This window comes from Desmodus rotundus, chromosome 8, assembly GCF_022682495.2.
Source record: "Desmodus rotundus isolate HL8 chromosome 8, HLdesRot8A.1, whole genome shotgun sequence".
Classification (NCBI taxonomy): Eukaryota; Metazoa; Chordata; class Mammalia; order Chiroptera; family Phyllostomidae; genus Desmodus; species Desmodus rotundus.
Window position 1 is genome coordinate 99300499 of NC_071394.1, and position 13454 is coordinate 99313952.

The window sequence follows — 13454 nt, forward strand, 5'->3', positions numbered from 1 at the left end:
GATTCCTGGTCAGGATACATACCTAGGTTGCAGGTTCAATCCCTGGTTGGGGCACGTACAGAAGGCAACCAATCGATGTTTCTCTCTCTTCCTCTCTCTCTAAAATCAATAAACATATCCTTGGATGAGGATTAGGAAAAAAAAGGGGGGGAAGAAAAGAGCAATACCTTATGCTCTACTGATCCGCTTTACTCTGGTAAGATAAGGCAACAGGCCCAAAAGGGGAGTTGCTTTCGCTAAGCTCATCACCAAACTGAAACTCAGTTTTGGCCCTCCCAGAAAAGGAATCGGAAATTGACTGATCAGCATTAGTAGGTCATTTCCTGATAAACCCCTGCCATTGTCTCTATGGAAAGTAACCTTGTGATAACCAATCCACATTTTTGCTCAGTATAATGATCTTGTTTTGCTCCCATCTGCCTATAAAATCTCTTGCCTTGTATCTTTGGAGGACCTTTCTATTAGATGACGCTGCCTGATTCATAAGTCACTGAATAAATCCAATAAGATCTTTAAAATTTACTCTGTTGAATTTTGTTCTTTAACCTTTAAACTCCAGGGATTCGGCCTTCGTCTCCTGGGTGCTTGTAATGAATCGGCAACACATTTTTTAAAAAATCAACTATTTTTTTTTTAGTACTAAAAACTTAAAGTTGCAACATGTAAATGTAAGGCCTTGGTGCTGCGTGTCTGTAGCACCAAGAACAAACTCTGTTTGCACGTGATGTCCTCCCTTCAAGCACGCCCATAGGTCTCCCCTCCCTGGACCACTTTTCTGTTCGGCCTGACACCTCCCACACTCAGCCACCTCTCCTGGGAAGCTACGTGGGAGAAGGTGCCGGGCTCAGCGAAGCACCCCTGGGCCTCTGGCCTGCTTCTGGGTCACAGACTCTGGATGCCTGTGCTTCCCAGAGCACTGATGTGTGAGCTGCTCCAAAAGCAGACACAAACCCTCTTCCCCCATCAGGCAACCGGCAGTCAGATGACAAGGGCATTAGAATGTGTGCTGATAAAGGCAGTTCTCAGCAGAGCTGCACAGCAGACTTACCTGTGGAACCTCAAAATTTTTTTTTTAAGAAAGAGCTAGGCGGCACCCCCAACGCTGAATCAGAGTTTCGGAGGACAGGGTTTGGGCAGGAGTGCTTTTTGCATCCTGCTGCAAGTTACTGAGTGGTATTGTGCAGATAAGTTGGCTCAACGGCTAACAACACTGTGAAGAAACAGGCCATTATGTCTCTTGCTGGTGATGGAGCACCTCTCGGCAGCCCTGCTGAGGGCTGCTTTAGAGTGACATTGACATCCCACCACACTTGCGTCAATGTCCCCAACGTGACTTACTCATTTGGCAGGAGGAAGTTCGTCTAAATATGCCAGCCATGCGCTGTGCCTCTGATCCCTGACAAACACGTACCTGTGCCCAGTGCCGTTTAACACGCTCCGTCCCGTTTAAGCCTCAGCAATCTTGGTTTGCAAATGAGGACACTGGCGCCCAGAGGAGCTGGGTAACTTGACCAAGGTCATTCAGCTACTGAGAGGCAGAGCTGGGATTCAAACCCCGACAGTATGACTCAAAATGCATACTTGCCACTTCAGGTTCAGGAACACCAAGCAATGAGGAATGCAGCCTCTCCCCATCTTCCTTAATATCGAAGGCTCGCCAGCGCAGGACCCCAACCTCCTTACCTGTGTGTGTGTGTGTGTGTGTGTGTGTGTGTGTGTGTGTGTGTGTGTGTGTGTGTAGCAAACTTGGAGCCTGGACTTGAGCAGGTTGCCACGTCCAGGGGGACAGGTTATGTCCTGTGGAGTGCTGTCGGGGGAGGGGAGGCTAAGCCAGTCCATGCTTGGTCAGGTAAAGTGCCCTGTGAGGGCTGCATGCCTCCCGCCAGAAGGGGTCATTTAATATGAAAAATGATGCCATATGCACCAGCAGGTGGCCCTAGGGTGGACACTTTAAGGGAAATTCATAATTTTCCATAGCATTCTACTTTTAATATATTTTCTTGAAAAATATAAACTTCAGAGTAATATGTGGCATTCAAAAATATTATGATTTTGATTTTGATCCACTTCCATCCCAGGGTGATGTTTATCGAATGCCTACCACCCACCAGTTACAGAGCGTAACACAGGGGCTAGTGCGAGATGGAGGCATAGAAAAGGCGCAGTGACCCCTGGCCAGGGGGCTCGGTTGGTTGGAGTGTGGTCCCCTACATCAAAGGTCGCGGGTTTCCTTCCCCGTCAGGGCACATACCTAGGTGGTGGGTTTGATCCTTGGTTGGAGCACGTATGGGAGGCAGCCAATCGATGTTTCTCTCTCACATCAATGTCTCTCTCTCTCTCCCCTCTCTAAAATCAATAAGCATATCCTCAGGTGAGGATTAAAAAAGAAAAAAGGGGGTAGTGGGGACATTAAAGCTACTGAACCAGGAGAACTGAGACCCCAAAGCGTTGTATTAGTCCGTTCATGAAACAGGGTGCTACCTAAGCATAATTTAGGTTAATTTAGGAGAAGACAGACCACGTCTAGTCCTGCACAATGGCTAAGAGCCTGAATTTTGGTGTCAGGTGGACCTGGCCCTGTCACCTCTGCCTGTGACCTTGGACAAGTTTCTTAAACTCTTTGCCCCTCAGCTTCTATCTCTGCAAAATGGAGCTAATAATAGACTCTACCAGGGTTAACGTGAGGATTAAGTGGTAATACCTATAAAGTGTTTGGCACAGTAACTGGCACAAAAATCAAACTTTAATAAATATTGGCTATTACTGGTATTACTATTAAAAATTAATTATTACCAGTCACCTTGTCCCAGGCCCCAAATCCAGGGAAAGTGAAAGTCCTCAATGTCAGGGACAAATGCGTTATCTCCCTGTGTGCCCGGGCTCCCAGGGCCCTCCCAGAGGGGCTCGCTCACGGCTCTTCCCCTGTGCAAGGGCGACGACACCTGAGCCTGAGCTCGTATTCGGGCACTTAGGCTCAAGTGCCATCTACACGATTTTCCTTTCTTTCTGTAGTTGCATTGTTTGTTAGCGTTTCTTCTAAGCATGCACAAAAAGGCATTGAGAATTTAAATAAAAATCATTCAAGTCCGTTACTTATTAGCAAGTCTGGTAAAAAGCCTGATAGGAAGGAGACCAACATAATTTAAGACAAATACTTAAATCACTGATGAACTGCCACCATGTGTTCGTGCTTGCCCACTTAAACCAGAAGGTCACGCCAGTTTGGCTGGATAAAACAAAGCCAGGGCACTGTTTATTGGGTCATGTGCCTGTTTATATAGCGTCATTAACTTCACGAAAAGGCTTCCCTGTGTCCCGCTTCATCCCTTCTCTTCTCTGTTTACAGATTCCTGGCAGACCATTTGCTTCTCTCCCCTCACTCCAAGGGGATTTCGGGAGGGCAAAGTCTCAGGACCTCTTCTCTCCGACTTTAAACTAGGAACCTAGTAACATGTCAGATTGGTTATGACTTTTTTTAGTGAATACTTTGTTGTTTTGATTTTTAATTTAAAAATTTTTTAGTTTAAGTCTCAGTTGAATGGATTCATTAGGTTGTCATTTGTTCAGACAAAAATATTTAAAATTTCGGTTAGGTTTGAAGTTTAGCACATTTACATGCTTATTTTGAATTTTGGTTCAAGTTACCATCCTAGCCCTTGATTAAAATGTTTGATAACTGTCCGAAGTAGTCAGTAGTTGCAGGCTTTCTTTCCCTTTTCCTGTTCTACTCTTCCTACTTAGTATCTTTATCCTCAGAGGGTGGAGCAGGGCCTCTGCTCACACACTCCTGGGTTCAAATTCCAGGTCTGCCACTTAGTAGCTGTATGAACTCGGACAAATTAATTACCATCTCAAGAACTGCGTTCCCCTGCACCAACCCCCCATCTATTAAATGGATATAATAGTGCAACTTCATTCTTAATAGGATTAGATGAGATAGATACAATGTATCTCATTCTATTGCTCTTTTTCACCCTGATGATTTTCTACAAAAAGTCCAGAAAACAAAACAATACCTACCACTCTTTTCTCTAGCCCATCTCATTATGTTAATAGCAACCAATTTAGTGCTTGTTGGCTGAAAGGGTGCTGGAAGCCAGGGTCATTTTGTAAGTGGGGATTTCCCTGAGGCTCAAGTGGAGAGTGAGTGGCCTGGAGAGTCTCCGGCTTCCAGGACACCCAGTGAGCCTGGGCAAGATCAGCTCTGCAGGCTGGACGGTCAGGAGCTACTGGGCTCAGGCCAGGCGGACCCCGAAAGAAGGGAAGTTAGCTAAAACATGCTTGTGGAAGGTTAGTGCAAATATAAATAGTAAAATAAGGGAGTGTGGGTTAATTATAGATACTGTAGTAATTGAAAGAACACTTACTTTTAAAGAATAGATACAAGCATCACAATGTAATATGATGATACATAAAGCCAGTAACTGTGTATTAACAGATGCCAAATCAGTAACGCTACTGTTGGGGGAACCCTGCATGCCCATTAAAGATACTGCACTCCCACACCCCCTGCAGCACTACTGTGAAAAGTAGTACGAACTCTAAACAGCCGGAGTACTTCTACCCCTTGAGTGGTTTCTCTAGGTCCCAGATGGCTCCTTCCAGTCTGGACGAAGGCACCGAGATTGCCCTCAGGCCATCATCTTAACCCCAGCTTGCATTCTTACTATAGTTCTTCACACGCAGAAACAGCACACACAGAGGTGGCCAGCCTCCCCAGCATCAGGAGACAAAGCTGGGAAGGCAAAGCGTTTTACAACCCCGAGTGCTCTGTTCCTTACACACCTTCATTCTGTTCCCTCCTCCCGTGGCTGGGAAGCGGGCCTTTAAGCACAGTAAGACAAGTTAGGCTAAGAGTGGCAATCTACGCCAGCAGGAAGGAGAGGAGGCAGGGCAGAGGGGTGACCTGGACCAGGAGAGGTGGGGCCAGAGGCAGGATACAGGGGGAGGGAGGCCATGGAAGAAGAGGCTTGGGACTCCTTTCCGAGGAGGCCTCTGCATTGACGCCTCCCTAATAAACACAACCCCAAGTGCACAACAACTCACGAGATGGTCTGGCTTCCTGTGTCACTGAGCCTGCCCACTCTACTCTTCCAGGGGTCTTAATAATAGGGTTAGAGTCACAAAAGGAAATTGCACAGGGCAGCTCCTAGTTCTGAGAGCAGGCGGCCCCTCCTAAAAACATGATCCCTTAGGGCCTTTCCCCGGCAGTGGCTTTTTCAGAGCTGTGTTTTGAGGTTCCTTCACACTGGGTGACCACAGCCCACTCCCAGGCCACAGTGCTGTGTCCACAAGATGGTGCTGAGCCCACACAAAGAAATGCTTTTGTGTTCCGAGGAGCTGGCAATCCAGTCCCCCGAATCGTTCTCAAAGTGGGCAGATGAGTAAGCATCGCGTCCCGATAAACAGATACTGGTGTTTTAGGTAACAAACAGCCAAAACAGCGTGCTTCTTAGTGGAGCATGCTCTCTAACTCAGTCTTGATTTGCTGCAAATGGAGTCTAGAGATTCTTTAGATCGGGGATGAAGGCCGCTCCACCCAGTGCAGGAATTTCCTCTTTAGAGGAGCAGTTCTCACCGGGAACGAGTAAGGGGCTCTGAACCTCGACCTCTGCCACATGACAGCCCTTCGACGGTTTACTGGGCTTATCCCTTTCCTGGGCTGAACATCACACATTCCTTCAGTGGTTCCCTGGGAGAAGAATTTTATAGATAAAAGGAACTTTACGGGTTATTCACTTCACCAATTTCATTCAGATTACGGAAATGAAAGCATGGAGAAGTCAAATAACTTGTGTCAGATTTCATGGTGTGACCAAAACCTATTCCAGACTCCCAGTTCCACGCACCTTACCGCACACTCCTCAAGTGGCAGGCGTGGAGGCCTGCTTACTGACAGCAGGACCTCAGAAAGTACTTATCTCACGGAGCCTTGGTCTCCTCTACAAAACGGAGCAAACGGCACGCGCACACACACACCCCTCCTGGGGTGCCGGGAGGGTTGAATGAGAGTGCCTGGGCACCCGCTAGCACGCAGAGAACAGGAAGTGCTCGATAACTGATTTCATTTACAACATACGGGCTTTTTTGTTTTCTTTTTTGCACAGAATTCTCCTTCCTCCCCTTGTTCTCCTTTTCAGCTTCCAAACTTCCAGGGCTGACTTTTTTAGCCAAAACTCAAAAATTCCCTTATTCCTTTATTCTGCTTATATTCAAGTATGTTCATTTGGCCCACTACCTCCATCCAGTCTGTTGGAGTATTTTAGAATGTCAATTCTGTCTTAAAGTATATCTCCCGATTCCTTAAACAGGCCGGGCTGGTTCCTGCCCCACAAACCTTCAGGTAAGTCTAGCAGGGTGGCGTCTATGACAGAGAGCCACCACTGTTCTCCATGCCCACCTCCGGGACAGAGGCAGAACGTGACCCTTCTTCTTACCCCCTCAGGTTATATTTCAAGACTGAGGCTGTTATACTAATGACAACTTGGAAAGTGTTTTTCAACCTATTATGATAAACAAACTAAAGCCTTGGATTCTTCTTTAAAGAGGAAGGAGGCTGAATGCACAGGAGTAGGAAGTGACCCTGTGAGGAGCAGCATGGGCCACGTCGACACATTCACATGCTGAGCCCGCAGGGCTGCGGAACATGAAACTGTTGGGAATAACCTACACAGGAAAGAACGAGACATCAAGATCCCAGGAGCTGATCTGTGGTCCCTGAGCTGGTCCGTGGTTACGGGGACTCGACCTAATCCTCAACCAGTTACACTCTGTCAGCCCTGTTGTTTCAGTATGTGCAGCCAGGCTCTCACCTTCTAAACATTCTCCTCCGTCCCTGCACCCTCCCTAACTGGCTCAGGCCATTTGGTTTTCTGGGGCTCATCCCCCAGCCTCCTTATCCCCTGCCCCACCAGGCACGGCAGGCAGCCTGAACTCCTCCGAGGCTGCATCCACCTACCGAGCGCCCTCCCCGTCCTGACTTCCCGAAGACCAACTTTCTGCCCCCCACCCTCCACACAGAGCAAAGGCAGGGACACCTGTCCTTACTCCTGTTTAACCCTTTACCATTTACAAGCCACTTTCCCATGCACCATCTCCTTTTCTGTCCCACAACACCCCATGGGCTATGAAATAATATTCCCATTTCAATGGATGAGGACACTGAGGCTCAGAGAAATGAAGCCAAAATCCCAACACCACACAGCCTGTCATGGACAGAGTCGGGTTTTCAACCCTGATCTTGGGACTTTGGCTCACAAACTTTTTCTAGCATACCTGAAAGGAAGACCATGTTTATGTGATTTCAAATGTTGGTAGATATAAATCACCAATATCATCTTTTGATTGATGTTTCATGGTTGTGTTAGTTTTATGCCACATTCCAGGTCAAAAATGTATCTGTGTTTGCCATTCGAAAAAAAATCTATACAGCATTAGCTATTTTTACCAATAAAACCAATTTTTCCTGATCAGCCCATAGATCATTCACACGCTGCCAGCTCGGTGGTCATCTCACATCTACTGATTACTCTGCCATCCTGCATTCCCCGGTCGCACAGCATTTCGTTTACTGTGTTCTGTAAATGGGAACGACCCCTGCGATGATTACTGTAACAGATAAATGGAGCAACGACTACAGAGACCTTTGCTAGCAAGTGTTCAATTAATGGTACTACTCGCACCCATACACGCTGCCACTATACTGCCACTACTGCCACATCTTCCCTACATTCATTAAAACCAAGTGCTTTTGTTTTCCTAACGAGTGCCTGGAGAGGTGTAAGGCCCAATAATTCAGAAAAGCAGAAAAACTCTTTCATTCCTTTGGCCCGTCTAATTCTTTCTTTCTTTCCTCATTCAGCAACCTCTGGAGCCCACAGTCCAAGGGAGGAGACAGGGAGCAGGCCCCACGGCTCCTCGGCAAGGACCGCAATGCTCCAGCGCCAGTGCCTGGGCTCGGAGGAGGCCGCCTTGAACTGGGTTTGGGGGAAGAGAGTCAGAAACGGAGAGGGCGGACTGAGCCTTGAAAGATAGAGAGCCTAAGTAAAGTAAGTCAGACGGAGAAAGACAAACGCCACGTGATTTCACTCACATGTGGAATCTAAAGAACAAAATAAATGAACAAAATAGACGGATGCATAGACACCGAGAACAAACTGATGGCCGCCCGATGGCGGAGGGCTGGAGGGCGGGGCCAGAAAGGTGAAGGACTAAGCAGTGCGAGTTGGTGGCTACGAAATAGTCAGGGGGATGTGAAGCTCAGTGTGGGGACTAGAGTCAGCGTATTGTCATCACTGTGTATGCTGCCAGGTGTATGAAATATTGGGGACCACTGTGTGACGAATGGGACTGTCTAACCACTATGCTGTGCACCTGAAGCTAATACAAAAATGTAAATGTAAATGTGAATGTAAACTGTATTTGAAAAAGTAAATTTAGTTCCTCGGTGCCCCCCCCAGACTGACGGAATCAGAACAGCTATGGGTGAGGCCCCAGGAACAGATTTTTAGCAAGTTCCCAGGCGCTTCGGAATCAAGGCTAGGTTTGGAAACTGCTTCACTTCCTAGGGCTGCCATGACACATTGCCGCAAACCTGGTGACTCAAAACAAGAGAAATTTAACCTCTCACAGTTCTGGAGCCCAGGAGCCCAAAGTCACGGGCTGGCAGGGCCGTGCTCTGTTGGAAGGCTCTCGGGGACAACCCTTGCTCACCCCTTCCAGCTTCTGCTGGACCCAAGAGTTCCGTGGCTTATGGCTGCGTAACACCAACCTCTGCCTCCATGCTCACATGGCCTGCTCCTCTTCACATGTCTTCCTCTGTGTGTCTCTTATAAGGATGCTTGTCTTTGGATTTAGGGCCCACCCCATAGTCCAGAATGGACTCATCTCAAGATCCTTAATTAACTCACATCTGAAAAAAATCCTTTTTCCAAATAAGGTTACATTCATAGCTCTGGGGGTGTGAACATATCTTTCGGGGTGGGGGGCACCACTCAACCCACTACAGATGCTGTGGCAGCCCCTCTCATCTGGATGGATGGGAGAGGGGAGTAGGGTGCGAAAGTCCAGGCTCAGTTCCCTGACAGTGCCAGGGGGAAGAGGAAGAAAAGAGGAAGAGAGAGCCATTTCAGGAACTACTCAGACCTACAGCGGCACTTCCAGTTCTTGGACTGCCTCAGGGACCCCCACCCAGGTCACCAGGTGTCCAGGCCACAAGGCCACCAGAATGTACCTTACAGAATGGAAAAAAAATCATCACAATCACAAATTAACAGAATGCTAGACCATGTTGCCCTCAAATTATGGGTGAGAGCTTTGAAGGGCTGAAAGGCTTTTAGTTAATTCACTTTCTAAACTAAATTAATTTGATATGAAGCTAGGATTTCATCCTCAAGATACTGTGGACACTTTCTCCTTACCACCCCGGTAGCTTCCAGTCCAGACAAGAAGTCACTGTGGCACCATGGGATTGGTTGTTTCTCTCTTTCAAAATGTTCCCTTAGGGGCAGGCGATGCCCTCTGCCACCAGTGTTAAAGAAGGTCCAGTTACCGCCTCCCTTCTCACCACCCACTAGGGTCCCCAAATCCTCACTGAGTGGTTCGTCCCTCATTTTTACACTGAAATACATGTATGCACCACCACTGAAGTCCTACATTATAATTAAGGCAGTTCTCAGACACACAAAGGTCTTCTGTCCTCTCACAAAGTAATTTCCCTTCTTGGAAACAAGGTTTGCAGGGCCAGGTCAGTGGGTGGTGGGCAGGGTGGAAGCAGGTTCTACGTCGGCGTTAAAGTCACAGGCAGGGAACAAAAGCTTTCAGAACCAGATTTCATCATATATCCCCACAGTGTAACGTAAAAGGAGCCCCCAGCCCCCACACCCTAAGACGGTCCCAAAGCACCTCCCAGCCAGCAACCCGCAAGGGCCGAGCTCTGTGCAAGCCTATCTCTGTGCTTCGCCACAGCACCTGTAACAGTTCTCCCTGGACAGTAACACGCACGAGTCGGCGGCGGGTCGTGTGAAGTGCATTTCCTGCCTCAGGGGGCCGTGCACGTGTGGTCCACCTTCATTTACGTCAGGGCGGAGGTGGCTGAGGTACACAACCAAGTTTCAGGTTTAAGGGGACCTCACCTGCTGGTGAAACAATGACATGCTGGTGATGATGACGGCAATGACAGCGAAAGCTAATATTTACTGAGCACTTTCTACATGACAGGCCTTGTGTTAAGTGCTTTACAGATATTGACTCAGCACCCAGAGAGCTGAGGAAAATGGGAGTGGCTAAGAGATGTTTAGAGAAATGGAAAGGCATTATAAATTCCAGGATGTGCAGATGGTCAATCAAGTGTCAGCAGAGAGAGAGGACAATTCTCCCACTGTCCCAGTCCAGGCCTAGTTAGGGAGCTGCTAAGTGCTCGATGCTTCAGAAAGCATCCTGGGGCCAAGCAGGTCAACACCACACAGCAGGTATGCCAAGGGATGCCTGCTGTCCTTCAGTGGCGTTCCCTGGCCTGGCGCCACCCAGGTTAGCCTCTGCCGGCTTGGCCCCATCCAGGTGCCTTGGGAGTGGCCTGCCCGGATTAGGAGGGCTTCCTTTGGTGGGTTCTTCTGTCCCACCCCGAGATGTGCACACTGAAGCCTGGGCAGCTGAGTCAAGACCATGTCTGATGCCTTTCCGGATGTCCCCCACATGTCCTTGCCCATCCATGCTGTGTTCTGCTGCTGACTCTACTGACTGGTCATTTTGCCTGTATGAGATGGACATACTTTATATCCAAAGTGGCTTCTTTGTTTGCTGCCACATGGAGAAGGCTCAATGGCTGTGACTTTTCTTTGGGCTGGGTCTTGGAGAGCTTCAAGTCCAGCACTCAGCAGGGAAAGACTGGGCCGGCTGCCACTGCAAAAAGCCAGACTGGTGGGCTGCGTCGGATGGTGGAGCCCTGTTAACTGTCCACTGTGGACCTGTTTCATTCAGCCCCACATGACTTTTTAAAAATTTCACGCCCTCCACTTTGTCTAACCATTCTTCCTTCTCATATCCAGCCGATGGTGAACATTCGTATCACCTTTCTGCCCGTTATGTACCTGAAGTTTAGACTATAATAGACCTCACGGAGTATAGACCTAATCTATAATAAGTATAAATCACTTAGGAGTTTTGTTCTGCCTATAACATTTCAATATCTATACAATGACTCACTGTCCCCCTAACATGGAAATTGTGAGATCAGTATTCAAGCTTTCAAAACTACTGAAGTATCCCATCTTTTTTTAAACATGGCTCACTTTCCTCATTGCCTTTATTTATTCATTCATTCATCCATTCTTAGATTTTATTTACTTATTTTTAGAGAGAGGGGAAGGGAGGAAAAGAGGGAGAGAAACATCAATATGTGGTTGCCTCTCGAATGCCTCCTACTGGGGACCCGGCCCATTACCCAGACATGTGCCCTGACTGGGAATCAAACCAGCGACCTTTTGGTTTGCAGGCCAGCACTCAATCCACTGAGCCACACCAACCAGGGCTTAAGTATCCCATCTTAATGAAGGATAGGTGGTGAGACACCTTAACATGGAGTATACCTGGGCCATATAACATTTCAGGATCCCTCCGGCTTGTTCATTCCCATGCGGAACATTTCTTTAATATATGAGTCCTAGGGGGCAGACAGGAATATATCAAACTTGTCACTCTGCTTTAAAAGTCACTTTAATTACAGGGTCAGCTCAAGCTTCTGGAAGGAAGGGATACTCCTAATCAGCACTCCAAAAAATCAGATCCTTACGCTCAAGGTCGCCCAGCTGTCCTTTTTAAAAGAAGATCCGACCTTCATCACTAGCAGGTGTGTGCAGATCTTTTTTGGTAGCTGCTTGCGGGGTCAGGGTGTGCTGTACGGACACCACACTCCGTCACCGTGACACATAACAACTCCAAAACTAGATCACAGAGGTGGGGCACGGACGACCCGGCAGGGCCTCAAACAACGGGGTCAGCACAACACAGCACGTCCACCAGGATCACCAGTGTCCTCAGGGCCCCTCCCAGAAGAGCACAAAGGTGGTCAACCCAGGAACGTAAATTCTGCTCTAGAGACGTAGGGTGGGGGGAGCGTGGGCACATGGGGCACACAGCTTTGCCGTTTGGTCTGGAGAGCAGGCCACACATCTCTCATGCTGGTGGGGGGCCTCTTGGGGAAAGGCGGCGACGCTCTGGCCCTGCTCTGCCCCGCCTCCTCCCCGCCGTCCACAGACAGCCCACGTTTGCAGTGGTTTCCCTTTGGCTCCAGACACAAAATACACGGAGATAATTTCGTTGTGCTGAGCTCTCATGTATCTGAGTGCACGAACATGCTTTCCCGGTACACACACTTCTTTCTCCCATTCCTCCTCCCACGTTCTCTGTTCCACTCCCTGTTTTTCCAGTTTGAAGCCACCGCTGGCTATACCGCAATCTCTGCAGGGAGGACAGACGTGGCCCCGCAGGCCTCTGAGGCAGCACAGGAATGTGAAACAGGCGCTTCCTCCTGGGGTGCAGGAGATGCAGGTGACCGGCAGAGCTGTCGATCGGCCCAGGTAGGCCTGACATACAGTCAGAAGCACAACAACTTTTCTACTGTGGAAACGCCATCTAAGCTCCAGCTGGTTACATAAATGGATGCACAATGGTTCAGACAAAAGAAAAGTGAGGAAAATTGTTGGGTGGGGAGAGGGAAGAATATCAAAGGGACTAAGTTCCTGTTAGCTTTTGCCAACTTCACCCCAAAACAAATTTAACTAAAACCGAATAAAGGTTTCTGGCCCTAGTCAGGGATCCAATCCCCCTGTTCACCTTTCACCTGTGTTAGAAGGACATTAGCTGGGGGGAGGGGGGCCAGGGAACAATGACACAATAAGTCGCCTAGAGTTAAAAGAGTAAAATTCCCAAAACAAACCCAAACCGACTGCCGATAAAAACGCACAACAGGCTGTTTAGAAAAATTATGCTTTAAATATACTGGTCTAAAAAAATCTACAGAACAGGCTGTTCTGTAGCACTGTTCCAGTTTCTGCTCGTGCTTTCATTTCAGAAAACAAATGCCCAGACGCCACGGTGGGAGGAGCTTCTCACCGGGATTCAAACTCACAGAAAATGGCCACGGGCTCCAGAGCCTGCACACGGCAAACAGCGCACGCAAGGGGCCCCCTGGGAGCACAAGCCACTTACCTTTCCCAAGGGTAACTGTCTAGAGACAGAGAGAACCTTTTTTTCCAGCCAGTAACATAAATCACGGTCTCCAACATGTTTGCTGAATGCCACAAGGACCGACACCTGACTTTTATTATCCTCCCTGCTCAGGGAACCTGTGGGGGGGGGGGCAAATAAGTCTTTTTTAACCTAAGGTAGCTGCTAGGCTTGGAGGTAAGACTCCCATTTAAACTTCATAAAAGAAAAAAAAAAAAAAGACCTAAAAA

General features: G+C 48.2%; 1 protein-coding gene across 15 annotated transcripts in view; it reads right to left on the reverse strand.

Moving 5' to 3' along the window:
- Positions 1–13454, reverse strand: part of ZBTB38 (zinc finger and BTB domain containing 38) — a 73159-nt gene that overhangs the window by 19314 nt on the left and 40391 nt on the right. For 6 of the 15 annotated variants that reach the window (XM_053929485.2, XM_053929486.2, XM_053929488.2 and 3 more), the window contains 2 exons: positions 2252–2346; positions 23–99 (listed from right to left, as the gene is read on the reverse strand). The exons of 3 other annotated variants lie outside the window; for them this stretch is intronic. The gene's annotated coding sequence lies outside the window, so the exon portion shown is untranslated. Of the gene's footprint in view, positions 1–22; positions 100–131; positions 1542–2251; positions 2347–13206; positions 13344–13454 lie in introns of those variants that run through there. 6 more of the 15 variants (XM_045192129.3, XM_045192138.3, XM_045192128.3 and 3 more) reach the window with 4 other exon arrangements.